Raw genomic sequence first — 21384 nt, forward strand, 5'->3', positions numbered from 1 at the left:
ATACAACTAGTTAAATGTTAAATTAACCCATATGTATAGTTATTTGTGGTGTATTAGAATAATAAAAATTTCTAACATAGAAAATAAACCTTGTTAAACACATCCTTATAGTTGGATCTACCATTTGATGGCTAGATCCATACAAATAAGAGTGTGTACCACCATGTGGTATCACAGTAATATATATATATATATATATATATATATATAGTAATGCTAAGGAGCACCTACTCTTACCTAAAGGAAACTTTAATCTTTTTAAATTCATGAGGGTTTTTGTTGATCGGATGGTATAGCTATAATTTACATGCCTTTCTTAGTAGCTAGAACACAAGCTTTGAATCATGTGAATGTGACGCATATGTAGATTTTTCAAGATGAGTTGCTAAGGTTCTTCGGGAGCACCCACTCCCACCTAAAAGAAACCATATATATGTGCAAGTTATATCTTCTCAAACTTCAGTGATGCATTCAACATAGCTTGTTTGATAAGAATTGTGCTTTAGATCATTTTTTTGGACACAAAAATAAGGTTTTTTATGTCTTGAAAATTTGGTACTTTGCTGGCTGTCGATTTTGAAAGATCTTGAGAAACCTACATATACATCACATTCACTTGATTCAAAGATTGTTTTCTACTAAGAAAGGTATGTAGATCATATCTATACATTCTAAAAGCCTTAAGAATTTAAAAAAAATTAATGCTTTCTTTAGGTGGGAGTAGGTGCTCCTAGAGCACCATAACATTACCACATATATTATAGTAATGATAGTGTGCTCTCAGTGCACTTACTCCCTAATCTCAATCGTTGAATTAGTTTACTCTCTAATCTCTTTTCCATTATTACATTAAATGAGGGTGATAGATTACCAACACTCAATTAAAGTCTCTCTCTCTCTCTCTCTCTCTCTCTCTCTCTCTCTCTCTATATATATATATATATATATATATATATATATATATATATATATATATATATATATATATATATATATATATATATATATATATATATATATGCCCGTTTATGAAATTCTTGATGATTAAATTTGTACTTGAGAGGCTGAAACTTACTTGGATTCACTTGAGATCTTTCTTTTTTTAACTTAGGGACGTCATTACAAGCTCTGACTGCCCTTTGCCTTGCAGGAAGATAGAGACAAAACAAGTTTTCTTAATTTCGTAGCTCAAATCATAGTCATCGTTGATTGCAATATGTCAATCAAACATAAAATTGTATATAAGTACCTAATCAAAGAATAAATAAGATTAAAATAATTGAATTAGGGATATGAGGAAAATACATTTTTCGAACGTCGGAGTTCGTTTGATAGTTTAGGCGTGTTCTTCATTCCATAGTAGATATGATCATTCTTCAAAGGCTTCTTGGACAGCGTGTTGGCAGGACTAATGTAGACGTATTTTTATAGAGCCAACACGTAGGTATGCAAATTTCAGATGTCCCAAAGCATAGGATTGAGTCTCTATTTATAACGTTTAGAGTGTTTATCTAAAAGAGTTTTCTCGGACGAGGATTTGTCTAAGAAAAAGTCCTTCCATCCTGAAAAATGTACTAGGATGGTTGGAATCGAATAGAGATAAGTTGCGAGACTTATCTACAAGTTCGCTATATCAGACGACAATCAGGTTGTGCCATCCCCTAACGGACGACACTCTTGTTTTGTTATCCACAACTGACGGCTAAACTGCTCTGTTGTCCATCACTAGACGACTAAATTGGTTCTGCCATCTAGTGGTGGGGTGCCTGATTCTCATACTTGCATACTAAAAAAAAAATAATAGAGATTAGGCATCATAAAAATGTTGGTATCTACATATGCCATTTTTTATCATTAATCGATGTGATTTGGTTTATAACAAAGAAGTAGATACTCAAAGCTCGGAGCACTAAGTCCTCAAGACTGGATATGGTCTTGCCGAACGAGGCCAGGCTAGTGTTCGAAGGAGAACTGAATTGTCGAGATCGTGATTAGTCTCGCCCGGCCCAGCTCGGTTTTGGAGAGAAGCTCATGGCCCAACCCATTAGCCCAACAGACCAATGTAAAGCAGGTTGGGTCCAACCCAACCTGGGCTGGCCCAATCTTAAAATGCATAAATGCTTGACTGAAATTATGGGTTAACGAGAGAATAGCAAGTTTTCATACAACTAATTTCTAATTAGTGCAACTAGCAAGTTTCCATGCAACTAATTACGTAAATAATAATAGTTATTCAAGTTACTATGTAATAATTTTTAAAAAATTTATATTATTAAAAAAATTAATAAATAACTCAGACCCATCGGGTCGGCTCGATAGCTTGGGGGTCGGCCCGAGCCCAGTACCTAATGGGCCTGGGCTTAAAATCATGGCCCAAACCCAGCCCACGGTGGGCCGGGTGGGTTTGGTTTTTCTGCCCTTTCTTCTACTTAAAACTATTTTTCAGTACCTAATGCTTGTACTTAAAAACATTTTTTCTGCCCTTTCTTCTACTTGAAACTACCATTAAGCGCGATAATATCCTCCCACTCACAAAACAATCTTTACGTAATCACATCCCAAAATATGTGAGATGAACTTTCCTGCTCGGGTATGAAATGGCCAGGGCCTTTTAGTGAACTACAACCGCAGGGACAATTATTGTGATAGTTTTGAAAATAATGGATAAAATATTATACTTGAAAATATGACAAGATTACCTTTTAAATAAATTTTATGGCAATATTTACGATTTCATTTGCAAATCTGCAAAAAATGTTTAGTTTTTATTTTTTACATGCTTCTCATTTAATTATTTTTATTATATTTTAATTTGATAAAAAAATTGGTTCTTGCAAGATTTTAAAAAAATCAATTTTGAAAGACTGAAAACCTTTTTTTTTAAGAATTAATGCAGATCTTTGTAAAGGGATTTAATAAGGCTGACATGCTGCAACGTCGTCAGCTAGAGGTTAGCTGAATCAGATTTAGATCTGAGTCTCATCCATTACACTCTTATAACAATCCCAATCAAGAGCCAAAAACTTGAAACATAGTTTTCATTTAAAGGGGCCCGTATAAGCTTTTAATATTTTTCCCTTTTTCTTTTTTTATTCTTTACCCTTCCTTCCACTCTGGCCTGCAACTCGAGCGCTCATGGATCTACTGGAAGTAACCGGCATGGCATCCTGATAGGCCAAGTCGACCCAGCCCGCCATGGGCCGGGTTTGGATCATGATTTTAGGCCTGTGCTCATTATATACGCGGGCAAGCTAATGGGCCGACCCTAGGGAGGGCAGTGCATCGGGGGATACTGGGGCCCCGCCCCGCCTCGCCCCATTTGGACCGGGGATGAAGGGCATGAAACGGGGATGGAGGCGGGGATGAAGGTTAAAATATATTCCCATGCGGGATGGAGGCGGGGATAGACTTACGCTTTCCTCCGCTCCGCCTCATCCCTGTTTCAATCTCTGCCTTTCCCCGGCCCGCTTCATCCCCAATCCTTTAAGGAATGACTATAGACTAAGGAGAAAAGGGGCCCCGCCCTGCCTCACCCCCGTTTGGACTGGGGATGGAGGACATGAAACGGGGTTGGAGGTTAAAATCCATCCCCGTGCGGTGATGGAGGTTCAGATATTGAAATGGGGCAGGGGTGGAGACCTTGACGTCCCCCACCCCTGCCTCGGTCCACTACCATTAGGGGTGGCAATTGGGTCGGGTTGGCGGGTCAGCATACCTCAACCCGACCTGTTTATTAAACGGGTCAGCTGTGGCAAACACAAACTCGACCCGTTTATTAAACGGGTAATCCGACACGATCCGCCAACCCACTTAATAAACGGGTTGGGTCGGGTAAGCGGGTTGGCAGGTCGGGTTGGCGGGTTGACCCGCTCACTTAACTCGTTTATTAAACGGGTCAGCCGGGTTGGCATACCCCTAACACGAACCCGACCCGTTTAATAAACGGGTTAGGCGGGTCGACCCATTTATTAAACGAGTTCGTTTTTGCCAAACCCGAACCCGCCTAAGAGGCGGGTTGGCAGGTCGGGTCAGGTTTTTCCACCCCTAACTGCCATCCCTAGCCGACCCCATGGATTTGAGTTATTTATTAATTTTTTTATAATATAACTTTTCAAATTCGCAAGATGGTAATTCACTCTCTTCTTTTCTTTTAATCTATTCAGATTTTTCCTGGATTTATAGGATCCCTCATTGCGAAGATGATAGTTTTCTACCTTCTTCACTAAAGCATGGAGTGCAGGGTGGATCTATAAAAACTCTAGGTGTTCTTGCAGGTTCTATAGATACGAAGGATTTTCAAGAATGCTCAAAATCTAAGGGAAGGTTATTGAAATCCAAAGTGGTGTCTTTGGAGAAATGCTCTGTCACAAAAATAGAGAACTCTCGTACTGGAGATGCAAATAGGAATCAGTTAGCACCTGATGAAGGGTTTGAAGATGTTGATTGGAATGGTGACAAATATTTAGGGCTTCCAGATGTCTCTCTATATGATGGCACTGAAAGGGAACATGAAAATCACAAATATAATAAACTTGTTTCTTCTTATGCAAACCCATTTTCTTCTAGCACAGAGGAGGCGGATAGACCGATTACCAACAAGCCACTAAATGATTATATTGTTTTTGTATAAATGATAGAGCTTGAAGAAGGAGAAATCTTCGATGATGAGCTGCAGATTCCAGTGACAACTCATAATTTTAATTCACTATCAAATGAAACATGTTGTGACTTTTCAAAGACAAGCCCTCACAATAAAACCAATTCTCAGCATGGTCCTGTTAGTATTCCTATTGTTAAGGATCTCAGCTATTCTGAAATTTGTGAAAAACTAGAGGATAACCTGGCATCACCAGGATCTATTTCTGTCAATCTCAGACATAAAGATTCTGGCATTTCTGAAGAAAATGCAGAAGAATGAGTTGGCAGAATGAAACTTTATTCAAGATAAGGGAAGTTCAGGTAATCAGCCAGAATTTTCTCTCTTTGTACTGTGGTTCGTCACCTTTCTGTTTCATCATGTTTGGTCTCTTCTTCAATACGAATTTTGTATATTCCAAAGTTTCATGTACAGATTCCTAATAAGCTCTAATTCTGCAACATGCAGATGACAAACTGGTAGCCCAGTGTGAGCTAGAAAATGGAAAAGGAAATGAAGATGGTAATGGAGTCAAACAACTTAAGTTGAATGTTTTGTTACCACTGGAAAAAACTTCAGCTGAAAATTTAGCACAAGCTTATGGAACATCAGATGAAAAGGTATGTTGGAATATGATGTGCACGCACATGGATGCACACACACATAAAGAAAGAAGGAAAACTTTATATATTCACTTTCTTTTTTTTTCCTTATAATTTTTTTTAAGCAGATTTGAGTGAATTGTCAAATCTCATCGTATAAGATTGGATGAACTGTGTAGAACTTTGAAAAGGCATAAGGCTTTCAAGTTGACAAATATCATATACCTCTTATTGTCACTAAGAAATATTGAAAGATGTAGCCCTTATAAAATATGTTCAAAAGAATAGATATTTCTGACAAGATATGGATATGGATATTCTTAAATCACTGGTAGGAGGAGATATTCATTTCTTGTAACATAACTTTGTGTGCATATGTCAATGTAAACTATTATTTTTCTGCATCACTTGTTTTGCAACTCTCATGTGATCTTGGTCTAAGTAATCAAGGTATTGTTTGAGTGTTTGGAAGGGAAACATATTCTATTCAGATCAGCTCTCATGTGATCTTGGTCTAAGTAATCAATGTATCTCAGTATTCTGTTGATTTGAAATGTTACTTTCAAACTTTCAAATGGTATTGTTTGAGTGTTTGGAAGGGAAAGATAGTGCTTGGTATAAATTCATTGTGAAGTTCCTGTATCATATATAATTTTGTTCCTCAAGCTGTTATGCAGGTTACTGGGTGGATTCTGTACTGGAAAATATCCAAAAAAAAAATACATAGTATGAAAATCTAAAGATAGCCTACAAAATTCATTAAGTTGGCAAAGTGTAATGGTCCTTCTGGGTGTTTAGATGAATATCAAACCAAGATGATGCCTGTTTTTTACAGGTATGTGATCTGTAAACATAATTCAGAAATTTTCATTGAAATTTACAAGAATCAAATAGTAGTTAGTTTTCTCCATTCAGAATTCAAATAGAATTTTCCATTGAACATCTGCATGTGAAAAAAATAGTGAGAAATAAAACACTAAACTTAGTATACTAGACCCTATGCTCATGGAGAAGCACCTTACTCAGACACCACAAAACTGACATGTCACACCAGTTAACCAACTGAATTTTAATATATATATATATATATATATAATAAGACTCGGTCAAAGTTGTGCCCATTAGGGGACACGTGATGAGTTGTGGAGCCTGATTCAGAGTTTTTTTCCTTACAGAAGTGGGGTCCAGGGGTTCCTCCCGGTGTGGGTCCGCCTCGGCTTGAGGCGCACCTCGCCTCGAGGCGTGCACCTCAAGGCGTATGAGGTGCACGCCTCGGGGCTCTTTTTTTTTAAAAAAAAAAAAAATTGCGACGGATAATATTCGTTGCTAATATTCAGCGATGAATTTTTGATGGTTTGAGATGGATTATATTTCATCGCTATTTTAGCGATGGAATTAGCGACGAAATATAATCTGTCGCAAACCTAAATCAGTGCTTATTTAGTGACGAACTCGCGATAGACATGATCCATCACTAATTAGCAACGAAAGTAGTGACAGATAAGTTCTTTCGCTAATTAGCGATCAGGACTATGGGACGAACGCTATCTGTCGCTAAACTGTTTAGCAATTGATAGTATCTGACACTAATCCACGTTTTTCGTGTAGTATTGAGACGGGGTGGGGGTGGAGACCCTGTCCCCCGCCCCCGCTCCGGTCCATTGCCATCCCTATCCTTGAGTGGATGCCAAGGCCAGTAAACAATGCATTATGGTAAGCTTAGCCACAAGAGGGTGAAAGTTTCATGGTAATCAAAACCTTCAATTTGAGTGTAGCCTTTACTGCTCAATGGACCCATCCACACGTTAAATTCCATACACTCATTTGCAGTCAATGGGTCATTGGCCTGCAAGAAGAGGCACTATGGGCCAAGTTACATTGTTTTCAAAAACTTTAATTTCAGCCGCCATGGCTTCATGCCAGTTTGAACACTTACAACTTCAGCAAAACTCGTTAGCTGAATATAGAATAAGATGGCTGACATGAAAGTTGCATGACTGGTAGATAATTTGCATGACAGCAAGCTCAATGAGGTAAGGACATGGGGTAGGGCAGAGCGGAGTGAAGGGGCTAACTTCTAAAATGATGAGCGACCGACCAGGCAAGACGATGGTGCGGGTGGTGCCAGGGCAAGAGGTGATGTGGTGGGTTGGGTTCAAACCAGGTGAGGCAAAAGAGAGAAAATTAAGAGGGAATCAATTGGGTTTGATAGAAAGTCAATGGGACAGGTAAGGGGAAATGGCAGGGTGGGTTAAGGAAATGAAGGTCCAAGAGGGGGCAACGAATTGTGAGAGGTCCAGGTCAAAGTTAAAGAGTAGACACCATCAATCATAAGGGCCACCTTTTGAAAATGGTTTAATGCGTTGGGTCTCCAATGACTTGGGAGCAAGGGATAACGTGCCATCATTAACTTGAGCCGAGCAACCACCATGCAGAGATGGTGACTGTTCAGGTGCTTCCATGGATGCCGACCCATCAATGGCGTCATCAGAAGAAAAAAAGCGAGGTGCTAGGCGGTGATAGGGGTGAATCTGAACCGATCGTAACAGTGGAAGGGGCGTCATATCCATGAGCGCCTGGAACCATTCGGGGAGGCAAATTATTATGATGGGAGCATTAGGCATATAGCTTGGCCAGGACTGGGCGTGCGAAATGCCTTTACGACAAACAGATTTGGGTTATTCTTCTCGGCACTGAACCCACACTTGAAACAGAAAATTATGTGTACCGCACGTCTCACACCACCAGTGCCCAGGGCAGGGATTTAACCGATTATATATATATATATATATATAAGAACTGAGCATATTAAGCCCTCTTCTTTTCTCTAGGCCCCATAGTTTGAAGTGTTTTATGATAGATATGTTTAGCTTGCTCAATTTAGTGGGATTCCACTTTTGAATCATGTTTCTCCAATGTATAAATGTATTTTTATGATATGAGAAAAATTGATGCCTGATCTTGGATTACCGGAAAAACCTTTATACAAGTCAGATTCCGATAAAATCCAAAAGTCGGTTTCCACTAAACAAAACCTATAGATCACATCTATGTTGTTAGATGTGGAAAAAATACCAAAAATTATATTTTTTGAATGGACCTAACCTAATGGGGGGCAAAATGAGCACACACATACACACACACACACACTATATATATATATATATATATATAGAGAGAGAGAGAGAGAGAGAGAGAGCAATGGTAATATACCCGACCTCATCCATGCTTGACCCGTACCCGATGGGCTTTTTTTCTAAATCCAGCATTACAGATGTGTTGTGCATGATCGATTCACTAGAAATAGACTCTTGGATCATGCATTTTGGATGAAAAAAATGAATTTTGGAGCCTTGAAAATTTTAAAAAATTGTAAACCGTTGATTTTGAAACCTTATAAAAACGTGGAACTCAATGTGGACTCCACTGTGGCTGATCTCAAGAAGGAAAAGCTCTAATTAATGACAATCCCATAAAAGTTGACTCCAAGAATGAAGACACCTATCAGCTAAGAATTCTCAAAAATGTGAACCCAAATAAGAAGTCAATAATTTGAAAATCTCCATGTAAATCTTACCTTCTTAATGATGGAACAAACTCTCCTAAACTTAAAGGAGAAAGTCATGGGTAAGAGACATACTCAAGATGTAAATGAAATTCATATAATTGAATCACTCTCTTAGGAAAATCATTGAAGAGAGAAGTGAGAAAATCATGGATGTAGGTTATGCCATAACCGAACCACGTTAAAATTTGTGTGTTCTCTGGTGTATGTGCTCATTTTCTTCCTCATCATCATTGTCTTTTACGGTATCAGAGCATGAAAGATCTTATGATCATTCGTCGATCGCATCCTCTTCCAGTCAATCCTCTTTCACAATCGAATCAACGGGAAGCAACTTTATGCATGTAGGTCTGAATTCTAACGCTAAGCTGCCAATGTTTTTTGCTCCATCAAACCTGCAACATTTTCTCTCGACCAAGTTGTCGTAAGAGAACTACTTGCTGTGGGAATCATAGCTCACTCCCCTCTTGGCGAGTCTGAACCTATTAGGGTTTGTCAATGGATCAACACCCTGTCCACCACCGTTTTTATCTGCAGAGCTCGAAAATGAGCTCATTGTAAATCCAGCATATCATCAATGGATTTGTCAAGACCAGCTTCTTCCAAGTTGGCTCTTGACGTTTTTATCAGAGATTGTTCATAGCCAAGTCATTGGCGTTGGTTCCTCTCATGAGTTGTTGACCACTCTCAGATGAATGTATATTGCATTCTCTTGGTCCTATGTCCAGCAATTGTGGTTTCAGATCCAATCAATTAAGAAAGAAACCAATTCAATATTGATCTACTTCCATAAAGTGAAAGATTTGTCGCATCAACTAGATATGTCATTAAAACAGGTCCCGGATGATGACTTGGCCATGTACATCCTTTCTGGTTTTTCGGCAAGTGAGTATGGTGTGTTTCACACCTCCCTAAATACCCGAGCAAATCTAATCTGAACAGAAGATTTGTTAAGTTTGCTTCTTATCCATGAAGTCATTGCCCCACAGCCAATGTCGTTTATTGTCATAATAATAAAGAGAAAAAACAATATTGCGGAATTAAGAAATCAAGATGATGAAAACTATGAAAATCAAAATTGATATCATGGTCATGGTGGTGGTGGTGGTGGTGGACGCAATGGTCGGTCCAACTGGAACCAACAACAACCTCAAGGCAATCAGCCCACTCCCACACCGATGATGCATCAAGCTTGCGGTAAGATTGGTCATGGTGCTCTTCGATGTTGGTCTTGTCGTTTCCATAAAGAACCCACCACGGTAGAGGTTTATCATGCTACTCCATCTCTGATGATCGATGATAGAGCTTGGTTCTCTGATTCCGGAGTGACACATCATGTTACTGCCAACCTCAATAACCTTTTCATTCTGGTTGACTATCAAGGTAGTGATTCGGTTCGAGTGGATAATGGTTCAAGTTTGAATATTCAGTACATTGGAAGTTCTTTTGTTTCTTCTAGAAAGTCAAATTATGTTGTTCATGTTTCCGACATAACCAAAAATCTGCTTTCTGTGCATCGGTTTTCAAGAGACAATGATGTTTATTTTGAGTTTCACCGGACTTTTTACTATGTGAAGGATTGCACGACGGAGATACAAGTGGCTCGGAGCCCAAGTAGCAATGTTCTTTATAAAATCAGTTTTGTGCAAACACATTCAGACAATAAAGAGGTGCACGTTGAGGAGCGCACCACTCTTGATCAGTAGCATAAACATATGGGACATCCGGCCATGCATGTGGTACATCATGTTATTAAGAAGTTTGGACTTCCTTTTTCAGATTTAGGTAGGAGTATTTTTGAAGCATGTCTTGCCCTTTGATTCTTCTTGTAAAGTTTCTGGCCCTCTTGATTTGAATTTTTCGGATGTGTGGGGTCCAACCCCTATTGTCTCAACTTGAGCTTTCCACTATTATGTTCATTTCATTGATGCTTATACTCGATTTACATGGATGTATGTGCTATAAAATTTTTTTGATGTATTAGATGTGTTACACACCTTTAAAACATTGGTTGAGAATCAATTTGGTAGATCAATTAAAGCACTTCAAAGTGACTGGGAGGTGAATATTGATCGGTTGCTACCTATCTTGGGACATGTCGTATTGATCATCATATATCATGTCACCGCACTTATGAACAAAATGGTTCTGTTGAATGCAAACATCGGTACATAGTTGAGACAAGTGTTACTCTTCTTGCCCAGTCCAGAGTCCCTATGCAGTTTTGGGATTATGCCTTTATTTCAACCACATACTTGATTATTAGGCTACCATCTATTGTTAGAAACATGAAATCACCCTATTCGTTACTATTCAAGCATGAACCTGATTATATTTTTTTAAGATTATTTGGGTGTGCCTGTTATCCGTGTTTGCATCCATATACCCACTATAAACTTGAATTTTGCAGCACTCGTTGTGTTTTTCTTGGATATAGTAGCCACCATAAAGGGTATGTGTGTCTTGACCAACGTAGTGGCAAAACATGGGTGGCTCACAATGTTATTTTTTATGAGAGTGTATTTTCTTTTAAAGAACATTATTTTTTATGAGAGTGTATTTTCTTTTAAAGAACATCCTTCCCCACCGTCTGCTTCTCATCTACCAACCTCCTTGGTCTTACCACCTCCTAACACCATCTTGCACTGGGCCTACCTGCCTCTCCACTTGGCCCTCACTCAACAGGTCCACCCTCTCCTTCACCACCAGTCATTTTAGATGACTCTCTCTAATGGGGCTGATGCCTTGTCACCACCACCTGACCCGGCCTATTTGGATCCACCTTCTGCACTGCCCATGGTACCCGCACCAAACCCAAAAACTATCCTTATCCCCTTGTCTCGATCTCATCCAATGATCACTAGATCTCAAATAGGTTCTCTCAAACTAAAAGTTTTCTCCATCACCCATTACCCTATTCCTTATGCCTTCTTTACTGAGCTTCAGAATAACAAAAAATTGTTTTGTTTTACCCAAGATGATAAAGACCTTCAATGGCATCATGCTATGCTCAATAAGTTTAATGTTCTCATTCAAAATGATATTTGGTCTCTTGTGCCCCCTTTTCCTTCTCAAAATGTTGTTGGTTGTAAATAGATTTTTAAGATCAAGTATCTACCAGATGGATCTCTTGAGCGGTATAAAGCTCATATAGTATCCAAAGACTATACTCAGGAGGTTGGTGTAGATTACTTTGAAACTTTTAGTCTGGTGATCAAGCCCACTAACGTCAGAATTGTTTTTGCAATTGTTGCTCATTTTAGATTGAATATTAGGCAACTCAATGTCTATAATGCTTTCCTTTATGGGTGTCTCACTGAAGAAGTTTATATGACCAAACTTTCATGATTTGTAATGTATGCAAACTTCATAAAGCTCTCTATCGTCTCAAACAAGCCTTGCAAGCTTGGTTTCATCGGTTAAACATATTTCTTTAAGAAATTGGATTTGTTGAATCTCGGAAAGATACTTCTTTGTTCATTCATTAGCATGATTTTGTCACTGCTTATATCCTTATCTATGTCGATGATATTTTTGTGACTAGCAACTCTCATAATTCTATTAACACTCTCATTCTAGTGATGAATGGGGAATTTGCTCTTAAAGATCTTGTGCCTCTAAATTACTTCTTGGGCATTGGAGCTCTTACAGTCAATGGTGGGTTTATTCTCTTTTAGCTAAAGTACTCTGTCGATCTTCTCCAACGTGCAAGCATGGATAGTGCCAAACCGATATCCACACCGCTTTCCTCCAGTTTTAGATTATTTCTTCATGTCAGTGATCTGTATCTAGATCCCACTGTTGGATCAAAATTTCGGATCACACAGTTTCACAATCATAATCATGATATAAAACATGATATAAATCATAATATGCAACAGAATACACATCATGATTTTCAGCAGATCGAAACATAAACAGGGAGCAGGCATGTCGGGTTCCGCATAACACCAAAATCCAGATAGCATGGCATATGAACAAGCAGATACACAGAACACAATAAACACAAAAGAAGCATGTTAATACTGTGTAAAAGGCTAAGGCGTACGAAAGTACTCCCCTTAGAGAAGATTTGCCTCCACATACAGTACAAACAGAGTCTGACGTCCTTCCCCCAGGATACAATAGCCTCGATGATCTGGATCGGTGCACGCCGATGGTAGATCAACCTTCGAAAACAACCTCAGAAACCAACCGCAGACCTCACAGTTTTAGCAAAGCAAGAGAGAGAGAGAGAGAGAGATGATAGAGTGTACATCCGTCCCCTTGGAACCTCTCTAACCACATTTATAAAGATGTGGAAGAGATTTGTTTGAAAGGACATGACTCTTGAAGAGTTTTCCATTTTGAATAGACATGACCCTTGCAAAGAGTTACCAGTTTTGAACAAGTGTGACTCTTCCAAGGGTCACCAGTTCTGAACGGGTGTGACTCTGCCAAGGGTCACCAGTTCCAAAAGGCATGACTATTTCCCTTTATATAATCCAAGGAAAAACAGAAAATCGGGGCAAAAAGATACATTGGTCTTGATTGGATATGGCCTTAAAGGGCCAATTATCCGAACCCAAGCCCGAGCCTGGCCCGGCTCAGCTCGGCTCGACTCGACTCGGCACGACACGACATGGCACGGCAAGGCACGGTGGGTGGGCGCGCGTGCGTGTGTGTGTGTGTGTGGTAGTCATCCCACCCTCTTGTTCTCAGGAACAAGTATAAGAGTTTACATGTGGATTATAAATCCCACAACAAACTCAAACACGATCAATGTGGGACTATTCCACGTCATCAAAACTACTTTTTTCCAAAAAAGGAAAAACACCCCACGTTTCTTCTTGGAATTTCCTCTCCCCTCTCTTCTTGCACCTAACATTCCCCCACAAATTTAAAGAATGAAACAGGAGGAAACCAAGATGCAAGATGAGAAAATCTGCAGCAAGACATATCATGCTTTCAGTAATGGTACCTTCTAGTTTGAACCACTACCTTAGTTGACTAACTTTACCCCCACAGGAACGAAGTGAACTGAAGTCTTGAACTTGAACCTTTGGTGTAGGAGTGTCCATTAGCAACAACATGATAAAGGTTCTGGTTGTAATCTTTAGGGGCGACGCGTTAAGGCCATGAGCTCGAATCCTGTTTCATGAGTGACTTTAGGAATAACTCAATTCCTTATACTGCGGCCACACAATCACACTCACATAGGTGGGCTTCTCCAGAGATGCACTGCTAACATCTCGCCTAGAAGGCTTTGAACCCATTCCGAGTTTTAACTCTTCCTTAACTAGCAGCTACATCACTTTTTCAGAGTAATCAGGGGAACAGAAACAGATACATAGTATCTCATAAATAAGGTGCTATCCAATTCACCTTACAGCTTGTTATTACCACATTGAACATACTTTGTGGGATCTCCACTCAGATAGGTTAGGTTGCTACTGCAGATGAACTACTGATGGGTTTCAGTCTCATCCTCTCTCTGGATTTTAGGACTAAAGACTTATCTAGTCCTTTCGTTAATGGATTAGTTGTGTTCTCTTTGGATCCAACATAGTCCACAGCAACCACTAACTGAGACACCAGTTTCCTTACAGACTTTATTCTGATTTGGATGTGTCTCCTCTGCTTTTGGTTATATTTTATGCTTTTAATTTTTGCAATTGTGGCTATATTGTCACAATGCACAGATATTGCAGGAATTGGTTTGCTCATTAAAGGAAGTTCCTCAAGAAGTCCCTTTAACCATTCAGCTTTCAATCTTGTGACATCTAAAGCACAGAGTTTAGCCTCAAAAGTAGACCGAGACAAGATGGTCTGCTTCACTGATCTTCAGACGACTGCGCCGCCACCCAAGGTAAATACATATTCTGTCACACCATAACTCTCAGAGTTCATGGCTATCCAGCTCGCATCACTATATCCCTCAAGGACTGCAAAGAATCTCTTGTAATGCAAACTCATGAAAATGGTTCACTTCAGGTATCTAAGTACCCTGTCCAATGCCTTCCAATGAGTGTGATTTGGACAACTTGTGTATCTACTTAATTTTGTCACGGAGAACGAAATATTCGGTCTCGTGCAATTTGCAAGATACATAAAACTTCCAATAATCTGAGAATACCTCAATTGAGACACAGGAACACCAGTCGTATTCTTATGAAGAGGGATATAAGGGTCATATGGAGTTGCTACAGATCTCCCTTGGTTATAGCCAAATTTCTCAGGTACTTTCTCAATAAAATGAGATTGAGAAATGGCTATCCCCTCAGCTGAACGAGTCAACTTTAAGCCTAAGATCACATTTGCAACACCCATATCTTTCATATCAAACTTACTACTAAGAAACGACTTTGTCTCATTCACAATTCCCATATTGGAACCAAACAATAGAATATCATCTACATACAGGCATAAAATAATACAACCATCACTTTTAACTTTGCAATAGACACACTTATCAGATTTATTGACAACAAAGCCAAATGATAAAATAACATTATCAAACTTCTCATGCCATTGTTTAGGAGCTTGTTTTAGTCCATATAATGACTTGACAAGTCTACAAACTTTATTTTCATTACCAGAAGTCACATAACCTTCAGGTTGATCCATATAGATCTCTTCTTCAAGATCATCATGCAAAAAGGCAGTCTTCACATCCATTTGATGGACTGAGAGATCATAAATGGAAGCCAGTGCGATAAGCACTTTAATAGTGGTCATCCGGGTAATCGGAAAATAGGTATCAAAATAATTTATTCCCTCCTTTTGTTTGAACTCCTTGACAACCAGTCTCGCCTTGTACTTGTCAATGGATCCATCTGGTTTCAACTTCTTCTTAAAGATCCATTTGCACCCAATTGTGGAACTACCACAAGGGAGGTCAATCAGTTCCCAAGTGCCATTAGAGACAATGGAGTCCATTTCACTCTTGATGGTGTCTTTTCAATGCCTTGCTTCAGGTGAAGCCATTGCATTTCGGAAAGTGGGAGGATCATCCTCGATAAGGTAAGTGATAAAATCACTTCCCAAATTCTTGGTAATCTGTGGTCTCTTGCTCCTTCTAGATTTAGTCACTTCCTCAGATTCAATGGATTTAGGATAAGAACAAGATGGTTCTACCCCCACATCTGTCATCCTTTCCACATGTTCATGAATGGAATAAGAAGTCAAAGGTATATCTAAAGAAGATAGATTCTGAGGTACACCAACTTTCATGGGAAATACATCATCAAAGAATGTAGCTTCTCGAAGCTCAACAATAGAGTTTACATCTATGTCAGATATCTCATACTTAATTACTAAGAATTTATAGGCATAATTGTTCTCTACATAACCCAAAAAGACAGCATCTATTGTTTTAGGACCCAGCTTCTTCCTGTTGTGCTCTGGGACAAGTACCTTTGCAAGGCACCCCCACACTTTAAGGTATTTTAAGCTATATTTCTTATTTCTCCAGAGTTCAAAAGGGCTACTATCCTTATGCTTCAAAGAAACTCTATTCAGAATATGACAAGCCGTATTCAGAGCGTCCCCCCACATATAGGTAGGTAATCCAGAACTCTCAAGTAGAGTATTTATCATGTCAGTTAGGGTTTTATTCTTCCTTTCTGCAATCTCATTAGATTAAGGAGAATATAAAGCAGTAAACTCATGAACTATGCCAACAAATTTGCAATATTCATCGAGTTTATTAGAGGTATATTTCCCCCCTCTATCAGACCTCAATCTTTTAAGTTTTCTATCAGTTTATTTTTCTGCTTCATTCTTAAAAAATAAGAAACTTATCAAAAGCTTCAGCTTTTGATTTTAGCAGATACACATAACAGTATTTAGTGCCATCATCTATAAAAGTGATAAAATACTTTTTATGATTTCTGGTTAACACTTCATTAAACTCACAGATATCTGTGTGCACCAGATCTAATATTTCAGAATCTCTAACAATTGTATGGAATGGTTTCCTACATTGTTTTTCTTGCACACAAATTTCACATTTCTTAGTTTTATCAATGGAATGCTCAGGAATCATTTTCAAGTTCATCATGCGTTTCACAGAATTGAAATTCACATGACCTAATCTATTATGCCACAAATTAGATGATTCTATATTATATGCAACATTAGACAATGAATCAAAAGAAACATCATTTTCTAATTTATCACTGCAAACATGTTCAACACGAAGTTTAAACAAACCATCATCTAAATACCCTTTGGCAATAAAGGTTCCAGAATGTAAAATAACAACTTTATTACATTTAAAGTTAAATTCATAACACTCTCTAACAAGACATGAACCACTTAGAATGTTCCTTCTAACTACAGGCACATGGTGCACTCTGTGTAAAAACAGAACTCATTCTGAAGAAAACTTCAGATCCACGCATCCAATCCCTAACACCTTTGCAGTCGTTGAATTGCCTATAGTCACAGATTTGCCTGCAGCATCCTGGTATGAGACAAAGATAGACTTATGAGCACAAACGTGCACATTAGCCCCAGTGTCAACCAACTACTCTGTTGGCTCATAAACGTGATAGATTTGCGGATTAACAGAAACATACCCAGTACTGGTCCCAACGACCTCAATCACCATGTTGACTTGAGGCATTTCATCTGTGGTCCCATGAGCTTTGGCCTTCTTGGAAGGACATTCCTTAGCCCAGTGTCCAACCTGCCCACAGTACCAGCACGGTTTGCTCTTTACCTTTTTCTGGATTTTAGCCTTAGGTTTAAACTGGCTTTTTATTGCAGATTTCGGTTTTTGTCCCTTGCCCTTAAAAGATCCGGTCATCATGTTCACCTTAGGCTGTTTAGTTGGCATCACGATCTGTTTCTGGCTTTTATGCTCTTCTTTAATGGCAATGGCTACCATAAGATCATCCAGGGAAATCTTCCCTCTACGGTACTTGAGAAACATACCAAAGTCTACCCAAGACTTAAGAAATTTCTCCACGATGGTCATAACTTGAAACTTCTCAGGAAGTTTCATCTTAGCCTCAGCCAAACTATGGAGCAGCAACAGAAACTCGTGTGCCTGCTCAGTGACCGACTTGCCCTCTACCATCTGATATTTCAGAAACTTGGCAACATAGTATTTTTGAAGACCTTGGTCTTCGGTATTGTACTTCTTGTCAAGTTGATCTCATAGGCCCTTAGCAGTGGTAGACGAGGAACAGTACACATCGAACAACATGTTGGACAGAGCCAACAGTATGCAACCATGACATCTATTGTCCTTTTCTTTCCACTATAAGGTCAGGGTCAGGGTCAGTATCAGAAACTGAAGGGCAGTCGAGTTCTAGAACCGACAGCAGCTCTATCGTAGTGAATCAGATTTTCATACGTTGCTGCCAACGCTTGAAATTCTGACTGACAAACTTTTCCGACATCCCGGACATGTCCACTTTTGGTACAAAAGCAGAATAGATCGACATGCTTAGAATCTTCTCTAAGACTGTTGGATCGAAATTTTGGATCACACAGTTTCACAATCATAATCATGATATAAAATATGATATAAATCATAATATGCAATAGAATACACATCATGATTTTCAGCAGATCGAAACATAAACAGGGAGCAGGCATGTTGGGTTCCGCATAACACCAAAATCCAGATAGCATGGCATATGAACAAGCAGATACACAGAACACAATAAACACAAGAGAAGCATGTTAATACTGTGTAAAAGGCTAAGGCGTACGAAAGTACTCCCCTTAGAGAAGATTTGCCCCCACATACAGTACAAACAGGGTCAGGCGTCCTTCCCTCGGGATACAATAGCCTCGACGATCTGGATCGAAAACAACCTCAGGAACTATAATTGCAGACCTCACAGTTTTAGCAAATCAAGAGAGAGAGAGAGATGATAGAGTGTACATCCGTTCTCTTGGAACCTCTCTAACCACGTTTATAAAGACGTGGAAGAGATCTGTTTGAAAGGACATGACTCTTGAAGAGTTGCCCATTTTGAATAGACATAACCCTTGCAAAGAGTTACCAGTTTTGAAGAAGTGTGACTCTTCCAAGGGTCACCAGTTCTGAACACCCCACGTTTCTTCTTGGAATTTCCTCTCCCCTCTCTTCTTGCACCTAACACCCACAACATATTGATAGATTGTTGGGGCTCTATAATACCTGACTCTTACCGGATCAGACTTAGCCTTTGTAGTGAATAAGGTTTGTCAATTCATGCATCAACCCACCATGGTGCATTGGAGTGCAGTCAAAAGGATACTTCGCTATGTCAAATCCACACTTAATTATGGGCTCGTATTCCATCGTGAATCTCATCTTCATCTTTCAGCTTATTTGGATGCCAATTGGGTCGGCACTGTGTATGATCATAAATCAATTGGTGGCTATGTGGTGTTCCTAGGTAACTCTCTCATTTCCTAGAGTGCTCGCAAGCAATATCTTCCCCCAGCACTGAGGCTGAATACAGGGCATTAGTGTTTCCCACTGCGAAGTTACATTGGCTCAAGCAATTGCTTTCTGAACTCAAAGTTGTTCCCCCAAACACTCTCACGCTCTAGTGTGATAATATTAAAGCCACATATGTGGCAGTCAATTATGTGTTTCATAATAGAAGCAAACACATTGAGATTGATTTTCACTTTATTTGAGACCATGTAGCGAAACCCAATCTAAAAATTTGATACATCTCCCCCACATATCAACTTGCTGATATCATGACTAAGCCTCTTAGCTCTTCCAGATTCATCTTGCTCAGATAACCGTTAAGCTTGCAGGGCATGTTAAGGCAGAAAACATGGAACCAAATGTGAGCTCCACTGTGATTGATGTCAAGAAGGAAAGCTTTAATGAGAATCCCACAAAAGTCAACTCCAAAATGGAAGATTCCTATTAGAGAAGGATTCTCACAAATGTGAGCCCAAATAGGATGTCGATAATCTGAAAATCTCCATGTAAATCCTACATTCCTAATGATGCAACAAACTCTCCTAAACTTAAGGAGAAAGTCATGGGCCAGAGACCCACTCAAGATGTAAATGAAATTCATATAATAGAACCACTCTCTTAGGAAAATCGTTAAAAAGATAAGTCAGAAAACCGTAGATGTAGGTTAAGTCATAACAGAACCACGTTAAAATCTGTGTCCTCTAGTGTGTGTGCTCGTTTTTTTCCTCATCATCGTGTTCTTTTACAAGGTCTCTGTTCATCTGATACGAGTGACTTGTGAATATCATCAAGTTAACGAGATGTCACAAGTTTGCAACCCACAGGTGGCATCCCTTGCTGCAAAGTCTAAGCTGGGACTACTTCCCGGTGAGCAAGGGGCCAATGTGCGGTGGCTGATGGGAGGGTTTCTCTTTTGGACTGTGCACAAAAAAAAAATGTTGCATTTGCATATGCAATTGGTCACAAGCATAGTGGCAATATTTCAAAAACATAACAAAATTTATCATGACATTTTCAGAACCATGCAATCGAGTGAATCAAGAAATTCTTATAATGCCCTTTACTTTGAAATTATCATGAATTTTTTGTGACATTAACGTGATATTAATTAGCACTTTTTGCTTTTATATTGTTGATTTTTTTACCTTTATGTTTTCATTATGTTTTGAATTTTTTTGAAACATTGGATACTAAGATAGGTACTCTTATCAGATGCAAAAGAGAATTGAATATGTTCTCCCAGCTCGAGATTTTTTACTTTCTCTGACTGTAACAATAATCCCCAGTAAAGTTACCCCCATTTTATTTTCTCCTCTCTCTTAGCCACTTTAGCTAGAATGGAATCATTTCACATCTATTGCGTTTCTTTCACACACTTGATGATTGTCTCTTAATCTCTCAAACACCATCAAAATAAAGATTATAAATAACACCATCTTTGCCTCACAATCTAGCATAGAAACCCAATACTCTTCTCTGCTGCTTTTGATGGATGCCTCTTGTTGCCTCTTTGATATTTGGGCATGGATTAGTAGCCTGCCTTCAACTACCCAATGGAGGACAGATTTCCAGTCCATCAATCTCTGCTCTTTCAAATCAAACCAAATCTCACTTCAATTCTCCATCAAGAGGCACCCCAACTCAGACTGATATGTAGTCTTCTCTTTGCTGGCTGACTTTCACTACCCTGTCTATCTTTGGAGCTCAAACTCAATCAGGCTCGATACCATATCCACAGACACTACAAGAAAGCTCTTATTCAGTTTCATCAAACAAGTACTACAGTATGGGCCCAAGAGGAACTCTACCCTTGTTCTTCCTTCATATCTCAGTGCCACCCATGAACAAAAGTTCCCTCAAATCTTTAATCTTGCTTTTGCTTCTCTCCTTTGTGTTTGTGTCTATGAAGCTCCTACTGAGATCAGATCCTCCGGAATCCAAACAGTTCAAAATCACTTGACCAACTCAAAACAATCCAAAGAATCAGTCAAGCTTCTTCAACTCATGGGCTCAAATCTAGAAGAGCAATGGATGAGATCCATCCACCTAGCCTTAACCAACACCACTGTCTCGGACCAGACTTCGATGCATCTTAACCCGGTTCGCCGAGTCCTCAAAGGAGACGATCCACACTCACCAAACCAACCATTTTCATACT

The sequence above is a fragment of the Nuphar pumila genome, chromosome 6, assembly GCF_984573655.1.
Source record: "Nuphar pumila chromosome 6, dmNupPumi1.hap1.1, whole genome shotgun sequence".
Lineage (NCBI taxonomy): Eukaryota > Viridiplantae > Streptophyta > Magnoliopsida > Nymphaeales > Nymphaeaceae > Nuphar > Nuphar pumila.